This window comes from Cryptotermes secundus, unplaced genomic scaffold (genome assembly GCF_002891405.2).
Source record: "Cryptotermes secundus unplaced genomic scaffold, Csec_1.0 scaffold873, whole genome shotgun sequence".
NCBI classification, from domain to species: Eukaryota; Metazoa; Arthropoda; class Insecta; order Blattodea; family Kalotermitidae; genus Cryptotermes; species Cryptotermes secundus.
The window spans coordinates 1,840,641-1,857,831 of NW_019739229.1; the positions used below are offsets into that span (position 1 = coordinate 1,840,641).

Here is a 17,191-nt window from a genome sequence, read left to right on the forward strand (position 1 = left end):
TAAAATGTTACTACACAACCAACAACGATAATCAAATTTACTATACCGGTTACAGGGAATAGATGATGATAAATCTGGGCCGGAAACACAGATACGCAATTGATAAGCGCCATAGGATTAATTAATTTTTACATATAATACATAGTATTATAATTAAATGCATAACGACAGAAGTATAGGAAGCAAACGCAAAGGACAAATCATGTGTAATGTCAATCACGTACATGACACTAAATAAAGCAGTGCAGTTCCTCTATCCCCACCACATATGCAGTTAATTCATTTAAAAAGCCTAATAACCGTTTCTATTGTAGACTGCATACAAACGCGCGTCATCTAGTTACAATTATATGCAAACACTCTGTTTCACAGACCTTCAAGTTTGAACGGTTAATATTCCTGCTTCATATTTGTGACGTTCTGGGTTCGATTCTCGGTTCGAAGACGATCTATGCTGGTTTGTGAAGGTTTATTTCGGCACACGCACCTGCAAGCTAACTCTTTACCTGCTTCGCTCTGTAGACCTGCCTTTCATTATTCAAGAACACCCAGTTGATAAATCGCCAAAAAAAGAGACAAGAAAACATCATTATATGTTTAGTTTGGTGTTTGTGTTGAGTTTATTATGTTATACATACCTGCGCCCAAACAAACCTGGTCTCTTATAGTTTCATAAACATAAATTCCCTGCCACTTGTTCAAGTTTCATATTAAAAGTAGTATTGCTGCTACTGCTAACACTATTAGGACCACCACAATTATTACATAAGTACTATTACTCCTATCTATGCTCTAGTAATAGCTTTTCTAGTTTTATGTTGTGATATGTAGTCCCGTTGCCGAGTAAGGACCGCAGAATAAACAAATATACAATAGCCGTGACTGAGTAACGGCTTCGCAAACAATGAAGGAATATCTGTTGTTACATGTCTTATAAATACAAATATTAATATTCCTAAATTAGGTCTAAATATAACGTCTTGTAGTCCGTTGAAAGTCACCCGACGTTTCGGAGGACCATATCGCCTCCATCTTCTGAGTCGAAGTACAAACCGAACAAGAAACTAGGGTGAAAGCAGCTGGCTCTGTTTTCCACCTATTTTCACTCTGGTTTCTTCTTGGCATATTCCTCGACCATGAAAATGGAGGAGATATGTTCCTCCGAAACGTCGGGTGACTTTCAACGGACTACAGGGCGTTATATCCGAGAAGGCAGTACTCGTCACAACCACCGCTGAGAGAACCTCAATTTCTACAAGGTCTAAAATTTCGTTGGACTGGAAATTAACGCTATGATTAATTTTGTGGACATTACTGTAGTGCTAACATTTATCTAAAACGACGTTTCGGAGTTTGCACTCTTGTCTGCATCATCAGGATTATATCCAGTTTCAGCAGATATCGACTAAGTATATAATTTGAACCCAAGAAATCCATTATTTGCCTGAAAACTGAAATATAGCCCAGTTTCTGAAATCTTGTACCGAATAAAAATTAGAAGAAATTGTACTGCCCAGAATATTGAGCACTGGAGTGAAATGATTATACTGCTTTTTATATTTTGGATCAGTAAGCTAACATTCAAATTTAAACTTGACTTTAGACAATAAGTTCTGAGAAGAATTCATGTCTACACTTCTTCAACTGCTTCAACCAATGTGGATTGCAAATAACTGTATAATTGACCTGGCTCTGTGGCTCTGGAAAGAGACCAGTGGAGGGCTCTTGTGAACACGGTAATGAACCTGCGGGTTCCATAAAATGCTGGGAAGTTCTTGAGTAGCTGCACAACTGGCGGCTTCTCAAGAAGGGCTCAGATCCATGAAGCTAATTAGTTATATATTAAAAATATTTGGTATTCCTTGAAGATATTATAAAATATCCACTATCCTACGTTAACACGAATTTTTTATTTCTGAAATTTGCACGGTCACCATGTCGGGTTAATGATGGTATTTTGAATCCAAATTTCTTGAAAATCCGTCAGTTGGCGGAACGTCATTGCTGAGGAACAGATACACAGACATGACAATTGGGTAAGATTAATTTTCGTTACAAAACGAAGGAAGTTTAACATGAATTTAAAGACGCCCTCAAGGGAGTTTACTCGCTACTAATCAGATCAAGAACTTTAACAAAGCCTGGGCTAAAGTGCGGCTTTCAAGGAAGGAAATGCCTGACTGAGAACAAGAGCGAATAATTGGCTTCGAAGAAAAAGCTGGAGGGAGCAGCAGAGCAAAGGCTTGTTTTCACCAATACTTCCATAGCTTACAGAAAGCAAGCTGCCTTGTTCATATAACACAGTTACTGGAAACGTTCTGTACAGACACGAACTGCAGCAAAAGTATTAACAGAAAAGTTCCGTGAACATGTGGAAACTCATCGAATAAACACAAGCAATATGGTAATCATTTCATAATATTTCATACCTCATGAGAGCTCTTTAATATACAATATATGTAGAGGTAGAATTTTCTATATTATTATTATTATTATTATTATTATTATTATTATTATTATTATTATTATTATTATACTCAGTAATATGATCATTATATTTTTATCACGTGATGGAGTGACTGTAGAGGGGTACTGGAGCGACGCCCTGGTTTATTGGACTCTTTGACACATAACACGTAACCAAACTTTACAAATCACTGTCACACGAAAACTAGTGTTCTCAGTCCGTTACAGTCTCCACTAGCCGTTGCTTGGTAGTGGCTTTCAACGGCGGACTTCCCCTTCCTCTAGGTTCCCGAAAAATACCCGTGCCTCAGCTACCAGCTTCTGACGAAAACAGCTCATAACGACTGAACTGAAGCAGTCCTCTAACTGAACCACTCACTCACCAATCAGCTCTTCACTTCACTAACTCACTGACTCCTCACTTGCCCTGCCTATAACATCTCGGCACGAACCGAGTAGAAAACACCACTCCTCTATTTAGGTGCAGTTTTTGCAGTGGAATTGTTTCGTTCGTGTCTATTGAAGGAGTCGTTACATAACAACCGTTGGTGTATAGTTGCTTGTTTCACGATTGTTGCCTAGCAACACGTCTACCGGTGACAGCATAGTGTTGTTAGGATGCTGAAGGTGATATTTGGAACTAAGAAGATGTCTCCAGATATCATCAAGAAATAGAACGAGAAATGAAACATTTTTTTAATTGGTTAAGTGGCTAGTAGCTGATCAAGTACAATTCTGCTCCTCTGAGTTGGTCAGTGGTTACCATCAGCAACATGTGGGGCACATTCCTTTCTCTCTACATACTGGTATTCAGAACTTTGGCATATGGAACATTTTCGCTAATCCTGTTTCTTCAATATACAGGAAAATATGCCTGCATAGTGCGGTTTATGAACTCGATAATACGACTGGCGTATACCGACTTCTCATTCGAGACATAAATTTAGTGTCTTATGTAAAATCAAATATTTCTTACGGATTTTTAATGTTTCCGCTCTGAGGTTCTCACAGAGGTACTTATGAAGAGTTCTATCTTATGAAATATACCGACGTGTATTTCGTTGAAAGTTAACAGACATTTCGGAAGAATAATTCGCTTCCATGTTCACGATCGATGAATAAACCAAGCAAGGAACGAGACTGAAGCAGGTAAGATCCGAAACTTCGGTTAACTTTCAATGGACTACAAGACGTTATATCTCCGAAAACGCAACTCCACGTTCTTAATAATGATTTTATGCGATTTCGAGTAAAACTGCGTATGCATTGTTTGCTGTAATAGTAGCTATGTCCTCACTATATACTAGTGCAGTCTGTCTACACTAACCTGGACAAATTGAATGAAGGGGCTTCGTTTTATTCCCCATTTTATCAGTCACGTCTTTTTTATTCTTCTGACGGTTCATGTGCCCACATGCAGTCTGTTTTATTAAGACATCTTAAGCCAACACGTTGTTGCTTCCCTGGTGAGAGCCCTGCCCACTGTTACACCGCTTTAATATCTTTCCTTGGCACTACAGCCCCAGTGGGCCTAGGCCTACCTCCATGAACTTCTCCGTTCACTTCGGTTTTTCTAGATCTTACACATACGGTAGGACTCCTTGGGCGGGTGATCAGCTCGTCGCAAGGCCTCTACCTGTACACAAACATAGAAAAACGCACACACACAAACTAAACATCCATGCCCTGAGTGGGATTCGAACTCACGATCCCGGTTTCCAAGCGAATGAAGACAGTCCATGCCTTAGACCGCTCCGCTACCGTGACCGGCACACCGCTTTAATGCCGAATATATTTTTAATTCCGTTTAACACGACCCGTGTCGACTCTGTAGCCGCCGAAGTTGACTCTCTTATTAGACCGTCCACCTGTTATTATGAAAACAGTAACTCAGTGGCAACACATGTTAAGAAACTTCAGCACATTTTAAAACAAGCCTTACGAATTAATTCAACGTCTTCATAATATTTTCTGTGAAAAAAAAAGTCGAGCGACAAAACTTGTGAGACAGGTTAATAAAATTTGAGCCCTTTTTTGCTTCCGGTTCAAATTCTGAGTCGGATTTTTCCGCATAATTGTTAAGTTTTATTCGGTCCGGCCGTGTTTCCTTCTAAGTTATGTTTTTTTTTTCTTTTGCCTCCTCTGTTGCACTTGGTGTCGTGTTGTTCACGTGACGCTGCGTCAGAGGTGTTTTCCATGCGGTCTCTCTCTCTTCCGGTATGAAGGTTTGCCTGAGGCAACACAGGCAAGCCCGGGCAAGCATCCTGTACTGTCGGGAAGCCTTGGAAGGCTGTAGTGTTTCAAATTTGTGCGGATTTTGTTGGAGTGTGCTGTGTTTATAAATTAAGTTTTTGTGTCGTTCGACCAGACATTCCAAAAGCGGCATCCCTCACCTTAAAGGTAAGTGTTATATATCTACATATAACTAGGTATTCGTCTGTTACATTTATTTCATGTGTAGAGGCCATTTATGGGTTGCTCTTTGAAACTGTATCCACTGAATTACGTAAATTGTTTTTATGTGTCTTTAAGATTCTTTACTTATGCTGCGTGTTGGCCAAGTCTTGAAAGACCTACGATATTTATATGTTACATATTTCTTTAGCACGAATTATTTTGCGTGAAATTCTATTCGTAACGCGGTGCGGCAGTTGCTCGATCGGTATAGTGCGCTTGCGGACTAAAACCACGGAGTTAGCTTTTTTTTTGTCAGTCAGTTTAACTGCTCCTAGGACCATATTATTTCCTGCTTACTGTGAATTAAGCCCTACGCCATGTTTCTCACATTTGTTGAAGCCTATCATTGTAATTACGTACTGCTGTTCTACCACATCAAGCTCTTGAAGCATGTTACTCATTTGTTAATTATTTCTTCCACATTAAATGTAAATGCAACAATAAAACCTAGAGAGACGTTAGTGGGACCGCTTGTCTGTTAAAGCTGAGGAAGAGGCCAACAGAGTTTGGAGCGAGCTGCTTTTGAAATCCAAGTCACAGAACATTTAAAAGAGTTTCTTTTTTAATATGGCGATTTATCTCCCTTCAACGTTTCGCTTGGAAGTTATCCATATCCAAAATTACAGAATGACAGTTGGTTCACAACGCGGAAGTCCAGTGCTTTAAATTGGCTCCTGACGGTGAATACATTCTCATGGCGGTTTAAGGAGGGCATAGAGGTAGATATCCATGCATTCCAGACTGCTAAACTAGGTACATTTGCACCCGAGAAAAGAGTTCAAATTACCTACCCTACAGATGTCTATGTAGGTCCTAGAGTCGGTGTGTGAATAGGATGGAATCGAATTCTCGGGCAGTCAGCTCGCTTTTGAAGCACAAATGTCGGAGAGTGCTGAAGGAAATATAGGCATGAGTAAGTGCACTGAGGCTTAAGAAATGTGAAGTTTATGACTAGAAGTGAAGTGAGAATCCATGTTCCATTCTGTGGGACAGTTGTCACGTCAGGAAGACGTCATCACTTTCGAGTTGTTCGCCACTGACTATATATGTATACTGCAGAAAAACGGACAGCCAGAGTGTAACAAACACAACTGCTCAAAATATCTGCACATAAGAAAGGTAAAGCACCGGACGGAGTGACAGAATTATTTAAGAAACTTTAAAATGTTCATCGGTCATTAATAGAAGATTGCAAAAGGGAGAATAATATTGTGGCATGCACACCATTTGGTCTTCAACGACTGCGAAATAAGCAACTGTACAACAGCCGTTGCTATGCAATGGCCGCAACAGATGCACGCAACAACAGAATAACTGTTAGAAGTGGTGTTTTCTGTGCTCTCCGTGACGAGGCTATATAACGAGGACTTCGTCTCGTCAGAGTGGTTGTTACATAAGGACTATTACCGTAAGAGCTCAGTTGGAAAAAATCTCTGGTCGTGGGCCTCAAAGGACCTGACGCCAAGACGAACTGATTCGCAGTAAAACCGCCAGTCGTAAAGTAACTTTGAAGGGCCAGAAGCATATACAAAAGATAAACCCGTCCTCTCGTCAGAGAGGGCGCCCCACAGAAAACAAGACCGTAACTGTAAAACAGTAATAAATATCTGGTCATGAGCTGCAGATGGGGCTCGACATAAGACTGGCTGACTGACTGACTGACTGACCGACCGTCAGTCGCAATGTGACTTTGACTCTGATTAAAAGAAAGTCTTCAGACGGCAGTTAGAAGAGCAGAAGCTAGTTGTGAGACAGTCGCCGAACACTATGGACGTCAACACGGAAACTGAGAATGTACGGCGTTGGAAACCGTTAACAGGCGACAACCGGTGAAGATACAGCAGACTGAGAAATCTCAGTGCATGCTGTAGTCAATTGCAGATTGTGAATTAGCTACAGAGCTACAGATATTTGCATTTACGAGTTGTGTGTATAAGTGTACAATAAATTAATTTGCTAATCCAAACCCCGTATGCAGTCACTCATACACACAACATAGACGAGACATATATCATTCAGGGAGGAAATGAAAAATGATTACAAAATTACTATTCAAAAACAGGCAGAGGAAGGAAGAGAAAATTAAACTGAATAATAGAGAAATAGAGTAATGTGTAAGAGATACAACTGATAAAATATTTTGTGAAAACTGCAGTAAATCTGTTGGTACAATAAAACTTGGGGGGGGGGGAGAAACAGGTTTCTAAATCAGGTGAGCGACTGATAACGCTTTCAGGAAGCAACTCTACACCATAGAGCTTACATACCAGCCTATGCATTTACATGAATGCTAATTTAATTGCCCCATAATTATTCGCATTCCACATGGTCCATACATTACAAGCAGCAGTGTGTAAGACGTGTTGGGGCTGAAACACTCCACCACTCCTACGCCCACTTCTGTGCCATGCAGTGCAAAAAAAGGACGATTTGGAAAGTATGCAATAAAAATTAATCGATCTGCATTTATGAACGGTTTCCTCTTCGTGAACTGGAGCGGGGTAACAGTTGAGTCCACTTGGTACGCCGGCCCATTGTACCAGCTCTGAAGACGATGATGGTGATTATAGTTCAGCGTGACGTAGTTGGTGGAATAAAAATTTTCAGCGGTAGCCGAAGTAGGGTAGCTGGGGCACAGTGAAACAAGAGGTGACACGTTGGTGGAACATAGTTGAACTTGTTCAAGATATTATCCTGTTTAAATTTACTGTCATGCGTATGAGTGTGACTATAGACGGGGTTTGGATTAGTAATCGGATTTATTGAACACTTGTAGAACGTAACATCACATAACTACGATAGTCTCACTGAGTTACGCACTCCAAAGATCACTGTAATTACGGCACGCATAAAGTCTTCCCAGTCTTCCTAACCGCTGCTTGGTAGCGGCTTCCAACAGCGAATGTTCTCCTTCCTTTTATTGTTATTTATTTATTGAAATTAGAATTAAATATTCTATCGTTATTTAGATGTTCATTTGCTTCTCGGGAACTCTCTTCGTCTCTCTTTCAAAGGCGCCGGCTGATCTGATTGAGCACGAGTTCCCCTCTGTTGACCCCCCCCCCAACATAGCAATCCTGCGATTGAGAAATGGATTTGCATCAACCACCGAAACCCCTTTATTCCGGCGTCTGACTGCCTATAAATCCTGCCCCCTACTTCACACCAATACAAAACACACAAACAGTTTCTAAAGCAGAGAAAACGTCAGTCCCGAGTGGAGAGCTGCCCTTGTAGGGCACCAACACCACCAAAAACAACAGCAACAACAGAAATCGGCACCCTTTCGCGGACCGCTCAAAAGGGTATTCCCCGGTCGATATTGCTGACGGAAACATACGGGTTGAAGTTGTTCTCGCTCTTTCATCGCTGACTTTCTGCCAACTACGTACAATAACGTTCGGTACGTAGCGACGGCGACTGAGGTCAAGTATGGGACAATTGGTCTTTTTTACGATATGCTCTGTGGCCATGCCCATACTGTATCGGCGTTTTCAGTACCTGAAGTGTCTGGCGCAACTCCAGGTTTGAGAGCAGTAAATTTATCTTAAAATTGTGGCGTGCCACTCAGATTTCTGCTACTGTTGCGTTGTAAACCGTATCACGTGACACTGTGATGCCCTTCTGTGTATTCGGATGGCGTCATTCATACACGTCACATTATTTAACGTTCCCGTTAAAATGTACTTGAAGTGTACACAAACAGAACTCACTTTAACAACATTTCGTGTTTCCATGTTTTACGTCCGATATTATTGGTCGGATTTTGAGACAATTTTTTAACGATTTTGCGTAAAATATTTTGCTGTTCGCTCTTAATTTCGATTCATACTAGTCCAGAACAATCCCTACTAACTAACTAACTAACTAACTAACTAACTAATGAGGTAGCTAGCTAAGTAATTAAGTATTTTTTATTATTATTAACTTTCTACCCTTAACGATTGTCATTATCATATGACATATACTGTACATACCAAACAAATACTATGTTATTCTAAAGTATTGTCGGGGTTTCCGTCACTTATAATTTTCAAGCAGGAAACAACTTAATAAATCTGCTCACGGAATAAGAAAGTTGTTGAATACTGAAGTTGTTTAGCAGTCTGCAGTATTAATTCTATACATAAAAAAAAATTTTTTTTAGTTACACTTTCATATCCCATCAGCAATTTTATTTTATTGCTTTCGGTTCGAAAATTATGGGCCACGGAAAACCCGACAATAATTTAGAAGATATATATATATATACACCTACACACACACCTACACACACACACACACACACACACACTTGGTCGTCGACTTGCGACCTATGTGACTTAAGACCACAAAAAAATGAAAAATAAAAGATGATTAAAATATAAAAGATTTTAAAAATAAATTATAAAGAATAATAAAAAGATTAGAACGTTTAAAGAATATTGTTAATAAATATATGTGGCGACATAGACCAGATCGACTTACGACCTGTCAGTCAGAACGGAAGTCGGTCGTAAGTCGACGACCAAGTGTATAAACATAGTGACGCATATGCCCACTGCTAGGCAACGACTCGGTAAACGAGACCGTAACAAAAACGCTACTAACAGAGGACGCCCATTGTTAAGCAATGAACGTGTTTTCTATGGTCCGCCACAGGCTATAAGTAGTACAGAAGAGAGTCGTAGAACCAGAATTGTGTGAGCCCTAGGCAGTCATGGAAGAAGAGTTCGACTGAAGATTTATTGTGAGTTACTATAATTTGGGGTGATTGTGAGTGATTGTACAAGGAGTGATCAGTAAATCCAATCATCCAATCCAAACCTGTCTTATGAGTCACACCCATAAACATGACAATATATGTAAATATATAAATGCTTCCCATTATACGTTTGCATGACGGTTTAACGTATGATATAATATACACAGACGCCATGCAACCTTATAACACGAAGTTCTGGGAAGAACTAATTGCCTACTTTCCTCTCACTAAAGTCTTAGTATCTGACAGAAGTAGAATAAAACTTCAGTGTGTATGAGTAATGAAGTCAATAAAACAATGCAGTTTTGGAGGCTCCAGTATTCGAACCACAGATGGCAGAGATGGCCTCAGATGACATGATACGCATACCAAGTTTCATAAAGATCGAGCAGACTTTAAAACGTTATTAGGGAGGATACACATGTATATACAAGCGCGCACAGATAAGGCGATCTCATAAGCCTAATTTTATTGTTTCAGAAAGGGGAAATTAGACTAAAACTGGATAGCCATGTTTTTGTTCTGCAACCGTGTCTGCTGGTGCAACGAATGTTTTGCCATAATGATAGTTTTATCAGGACCAGAACAAAACAGAGCGAGCAGCTGGAAGGAGCGGAAACGAGATATCTGGGAGCCCAGTTGGCACAGATGAAATGTCCGAGTTGCAAATCGATACATTGGCGTAGAACTGGAAGCAGATTGTGTTGGTGACAGAAACCCTTGGTTACTGCAAGAAACATGTCAGATGCAGTTAACAACTTCCATGAATGTGTGTATTAGCGAGCACATATGCATACGGAAGACGAGAAACAAAAAGTAGTTAGGTATTCAGAATAAAAGACAACATTTTGAAAATAACAGGCACAGTTGGAGGATGTCGTTAAAAAGCATATGTCAATGACTTGTAAAGTTATGCATTTAGTAAATCGGGTTTATGATAAGATGGCGACGTTTCGAGAACACAGAAATAAGTCCTTCAGCTCTATCAGACTGGAAATTTTCTTGAGCAGCGGAGCACACATTGTTTCTTTTGGCAAGTTTTCCACTTCAAAAAGAATATCCTAGGACGACGGATCTACCTTCGTTTCACACCGAAACAGCCGGTTCAGGGACGTTTTGATGTATGGAAAACTGGTAACTGATTATGTTGTTCATCCTTGAACATGGCAAAAGAGAATTCGCTTCCACGGGGAGCGGTGTTCCCATCTGCGCTACGGTGGGTAGCATTTCAAAGCAGAGCTCCCGGGATATGACGTCAGTCAGTTGCAGTTCAATCACCGAATGCAAATGCGCGCGAGAGAACAACTGGAGTGACACACATAAGAACTGGATGAAGCTTTACCCTTGTTTCCCCGCAGCTCGCAATCATCTCATTGCATCAAGAACATCAAAGAACAGCAATGAATTACAGTTACTGTATAAAAGTTCAATATATATAGTCACGATTTGGGGGCGTGGCTATAGACGTGGTCTGGATTTGGTACTGGATTTATTGACACAACTCGGAACTACAAGTGATTACAGCACCATCGCTTATCTCAAATATCTAGTCTCGTCCAGCCCGTAGTGTCTTCAACAGCCGTTTCCTGGTAATTGGTGTTAACAGTGAAGATTCTTCAGCTTCCTGTCCTGTCCGGTAAATATTTCGCAATTGCATTCTTCCAATCCCACTGGATCGCCATCTCTTCTCAGCCTCCTTAGGCAGAGCTCAAGAAACTCTGTCAATTCCCCTCAGCTGGTCTGGGGTCCTCGTTATAGAGACTTGGGACGGACCCAGCAGAAAACACAGCTTTAACGGTTCCTCTATTTTTGTTATGGCCGATTGCCTCGCGATAGCTTGGGTATTGTTACCATGTAACGTATGTTCCTACTCACAACCGTTGCATAGCAACGATACGACACGCTACAATATTTAGATCAGTATTTTTACAGCTTCCCTTATCCGCGGTTTATTATAACGGCAGTGGATATTCTGGAGATCAGCACTTTTTCTTAAATTGTGCAGTGGAAACAATTAAGAGATCGGTCTTCTATGTTGTAACTCCAAGTTTTACGGATAGAGTTCTCTCAGTTCGAATACCGGTTGCGACTGATCAGGTTCCTCATCATTGTATGTCGAATGTTCAACAGGAAACTGTTACAATGGAATCTACAGTTCTCATACATCACGTCGAATGTAAAGCAGGCAACGTTACCATATTTCTCATACAGAGAAATGGGAGTTGTTTACTTTTAACAGGTGCATAAATATAATTTCCGTTGGTCAGAACAGTGACAGCTGGACAAATGCTCTCTTCAAGTTATCGAACACTGGGACAGCGGATTCGAAACCAAATGGGGGGGGGACATGGATGAGTGCATGTGATTTTTCTGTGACTGTTCAGCTCTAGACGAAGGAAACCTACCAAATTGCCCAAAAAGCTAATAGTTCCAGAAGCTAATGGCAATAGGCCTAGGAGCTTAATCCACACGATATCAGTTGAATTCATTATTGGTGTGTTTACTCGTGCAATTTCTCCAGCCAAGTGAAGAGAAATAAAGATATTTTCTCCTTTTTATCATATGATTGCCTCTCCTTACTTCCTGACACAACACTTATCGCTGTGCTGTAGTTGTTTCTTGGGGTGCGGCGAGACTGAGTCCACTTGGTACGTCGGTCACTATTGGCCTACTGTACCAGCCCCGCGTGAGAGATGATGAGTGTGGAGTAGACGGTGGAATGAGAATTAGCAGGGGAAACCGCGGTGGGAAGCTGCCTCACTGTATTTTAAACTAGGCCCTTAGAACTATGATAACTATATATAACTATATATAACTCCGTGCAGTCCGGTAGAAGTTCACTGACGTTTCGGAATAACGCACTGCCAGAATCTCGACAATCGAAGAACATGGCAGTCCAGAATATATAAAGGACCATGCAGCAAGCAGAGAAGCCTAGTTCTTGCTTGCTTGGCTTCCTCTTCGAAACTTCGGATGAAGGAGGTTCCTCAGAAACGTCGGAGTTATTACCCAGGCGTTAGTGATCTTCAAGATTGTCAGGATCTACGCTGCAGCGTCTCTCCCCGGTGGGCTAATGGACTGGTACCATCCAGTATTAGAATACGAGGAAAATAAAATCTTCAGAACTTCGTCTCTTTTATACTTTTATGGCAATTGGAGCCACCGGCATCACATGACTTACTTACCCTTCCTTTTGCCCCCCCCCGCCCCGCCCCAGTAGACTGTTCGCCCCGCCCTCGTAATGGGACATTCACCGAGAAACTCAAGTCGCTCTATCTGCAAACAATGAGTTCAAATGTTTCCAGTGCAGTTCTCAAGACTATTTGAAATTTTGCATGTGTTCAGTAACCGTTACTTTTCTCGTGTTCAGCCCCCACTGCTGCTCCCATTTCTGTCCCTCTCAACCACCACAATAACAGCAAGCTTGCATGTTTACTCAATTATTTCGATTTGTGTGTCTAAATGTGTAACCCCTATCTTTGCTAGGCAACGGCTCGGTAAAAAATTACTGTGGAAAAGACTACACACGCAACGATATAAGAATTGGCGGACGGGTCATTTTCTATACGGTCGGTGTCGTATGAAAGGTAAGTAGGAGATTAGTCTTTCCCATAAANAAATTTATCTTGCCCGACTTACGGGCATGCGCAAGCTGGTAATTTTCGGTGAGCTCATTAATGATGACACCACAGGAACAGACAGACTTTAAAGGATTCTGATGATGGTGTAGGCTGTACAGAACTATTAGGTTTATTTTGGACTCTATCCATCGTCTGGTATATACATAAGACAAGAAACTACAACGTTTCAGAGACTGGAACTGCCTCCGTCCGTAGGTGGATGGGGCAGGACAAACCTACTCAGCTGGGCCCGTTAGAAAGAGCTAGTCTCAATCACTGTACCACAGGAACAGGTTCATTGCATGTTGTCTAGCAGAGTTGCAATCTCTTACGGCTGTCCGGCGTCGTTTTAGTACGCAATATGGATGTCAATCTCCTACACGGAAAAACGTTCGGTTCTGGGGTAACACACTGAGAACTACAGGCAGTCTGTTGCGTGTAAAATCTCCTGGAAAGACGCGGACTTCTGAAGCAGATGTCAGTCGCATTCCAGCGAAATCCGCGCAAATCAGTTACGTGCTGCTAGCTTGCAGTTACGTACAAATTCCACGTTCAACAGTGCAGGGTGTGCTACACAAGAAGGTCCGCATAAGAGCGTACAGAATTCAGGTGATTCCTGCACCAAAACCGAGTGACCAAATAGCGCCCACAAACTTCGCTGTGGACATGCTAGGAAGAATTTGATGCGTCACCCGAATTCATCCGCCAAGTGTGCCACTCATACGAGGATATTTTCCATGTCACTGGAGTTGTAAACAGGTACAACTGCAGGATTTGGGGCAGTCAAAATCCACATATCACATGTGAGTCTGAGAGAGATAGCCCCAAAATTAAGTGTGGGTCTGCTTAATGTACAAGTTGATGGGACCGTTTTTCTTTTCCGAAAATATTATGGCCGGACATTGGTACTATTTCATACAAGTTATCCAATTGGATATCAATAATAAGGTCAAATAGTAAAATATATGTCTACTCATATATGTGAGAATATGCAGAAAATACAATTAATCAAACGTAATGCACTGTTTGAGAAAGTGGGCTGGGTGTACACAAGCGCACACAACTTCAGGGGCTATTCTGGTATCAGGTATTATATTTTTCATGATACGTGCTGCACTGCAGTTTCTTGATATTCTGAACTGTGGTTTGTGATGCAGTACTCACATCCATGGATGAGAAGATGCAGAGGTGTGGGAGATATGACCTGTGGAAATTTACAGGCAGGAATTTTCAAACATAGAAATAATAATTAAAATTTATCATGCCATATCTGTCCATACTGTAAGCTTAATAGCTCTAATGGGTATTATGTCTGGTGAACTACAGCTGTAGGACGACATGTACAGTAAACCCTCGCTAATCTGGTTAAAGTTAATCCGGATCGAAATGTGGGAAATGAAAAATTTGTTCGCAGTTGATTACATACTTTAAAAAGACGCATGGGATTTCCGAGCAAGAGGAATTAGAGCTGGTGACTTTCCTACTATGTTGGGACTGAAACCACGCAAGTAAATATCCAAGATTATCTTAAGATTGGGCGAAGGAGACATGTGATTTCAGGTTCTTGTCTTTTAATGCTCTTTAAATAAATGCTCTACAGTGATAGTATATTTATTTTCATCAAAATATTTATATTATTAAATTTTCTATTTGTTTCCCAAGGTTTTTAGCGACTCACGCTACGTACGCTATGTTCGCTATACGAACAGAAAAATCTCTCCCTTTATTGCCAATGTGACTGGCCACACAGACTCCGTACGCTACGTACGCTATGTTCCCTATGTTAGCTGCGTCGCAGAGTGTACACAGCGTATGTAGCGTACGTAGCGAACATAGCGTAGCGCTCTGTGTGGCCGAACCTTAACAGCTGACTCTGCTACACTTTCTGTATTGCATAGTCAGTCAGTCTCAGTATATTTAAACTCTTCTTGCAAGTTCACAGCAACATTGCCTTTTTGTTTTGCTCCTTTTTCTCGTTTTCTAGCCTAATGAATTTTTCAGTTTTTCGTGAAGTCATTAAGAACATAGGTTACATTTACCACAGTGAGCGTTGGGTGATTATCAGAAGACGAATCCATAAAATTTATATTTTTACAGGCATTTTCTTGTTTCAGTTTCCTTCGAACTCTATTTGCATGCCCGTTACTGTGGTTCTCCATCTCTACAATTCCATTTGCCCATCCCAAATTTTCTTCTCTTTGTCTTCTATTCTTCTTTTGCTAGAATCACACCAGCATTAATGAGAGACGTTGCTGAAAGCTGCCTTCCGGAGCCTGCAGTGGCCTTCCGATTCTGTATGGCCTCTACCTTACTGACTGAATTTCTTACTGTGAAATCTGAATTCGGTTCATTTTTTTCTTGAATTGACGAAATGGATAATTAATTTGCGGCTGATGGCAGAACTGAAATGAAGTAGTTTCAGGGGATGGAGGCATCTCCAAATCTCCGGAACACATGTTTCTGTACTCCTCATTATCCCTCGAGATAGAAGAAACACATAATTACGAACAAGCCGCCAACACATGAGCAAAATTGAAACCCACGAGAACGAACTATTGCAACCACTCAGGGAGCCAATCAACAATAGAAGATTAAAAAGGAAATGGCCAAATGACCTGATATAAAACAAATCAACTTCTGAAGAGGTAATGTTGATGGACATTTTCCTCGCGTGACATGTAATAGTCCTTAGCGAAACCATTAACCTATAGAATGTACGTAATTCTGATTGTTAATAAATAAGTTCCTCCAAAAAAAAAATACGAACGCAGACTATTTAAGGGAGAAATTTCCCGTGGCTCTAAAATCGCATATTTCCAATCGAGATGTAGGTGCACAAGACCAGACGCTGAAAACTAGCGCGCTCGATGTCCTTATTCTGGTTCCTCTGAGTCACTCATCACAAATGCCGCCCTGAAACAGGCTTCCAAGAGCTTGAAGAATGTTCTGTCAAGAGGCTGTAAATAACGTGCAGAGTGGCTGAGCAAGCACAACTCTGCGTCGTTGTCAGCTGCAGTTTGTAACATTTCTTAGGAATTCATGTGCTCTGTATGGCGGCCCAAAATGAACAGATATTTCTGTGCTGGTTTTCAGGGTGTGAAGTGGGTTTTTGCAAGCCAGTCTACGGATAAATCTGAGTTAACCGAGAGAGATTCTGTCCTCAGTGCAATAACAGATACTGGGGTCACAGTTCATCCCAGACATGTTTCCTGATGACTCTCTTGAAAGTGGAAGGTGGGAATCAGAAGGAATGTTCTGCATTACAGCACGCTAAGGGAGACATTTGTTCACATAATTCGGCCGATTTTTCGACATGAACATCTCCACTTCCTTTCACAATATGACCTTGACTAGGAAACGCTATTCAACTGTAAAACCTGACTGGTTCTTTTTATAAAGTTTCCCTGGTTTGCTTAGCAATATCTTGACTGTCATTAATTTAGAAGCAATGTTGAAATAAACATCTATTTCTCTTTCATCCATTGCGAACGAGATATGTTCCCTCAATTTTCGGTTCACTCAAACTATGATCCCTCTTCATGAAGGGTTTGCACCGAATTTTACAAGCCATTTGTTTCCCTGTGATGTGATGTCTTCTTCCAATCCAAGGACCTGGCTAAATTATAAGCAAAAATTCATGGAGTTTTAGCCTACTTTCCTGATTTTGAAGGAAAAAAAAGTAAGCTTATGAGATTACTGTGCTGTGTGTTTGTGAATCCTTCCTTCCATCAACGTTTAAATGCCTAAACCGGTCTTTATGGAAACTGGTATGTTTATCTTGACACCTGGGCCCATTCAAACGGCATACCTCATAAATGCCTCTCATCAATCTATGCATCTGCACGTGTACGTTGTTAAGGGACAGCGCGGTAGAAATATTATTGCAGCTACCAATACACACACA

General features: G+C 41.0%; 1 protein-coding gene and 1 long non-coding RNA gene across 2 annotated transcripts in view; one reads left to right on the top strand and one right to left on the bottom strand.

Moving 5' to 3' along the window:
• The window catches only part of LOC117282901, a 442,344-nt gene that overhangs the window by 392,928 nt on the left and 32,225 nt on the right, over window positions 1-17,191 (top strand). The gene's annotated exons all lie outside the window — the stretch shown is intronic.
• LOC111871793 (hemicentin-1-like) overlaps window positions 1-17,191 on the bottom strand; it is a 475,354-nt gene that overhangs the window by 42,200 nt on the left and 415,963 nt on the right. The gene's annotated exons all lie outside the window — the stretch shown is intronic.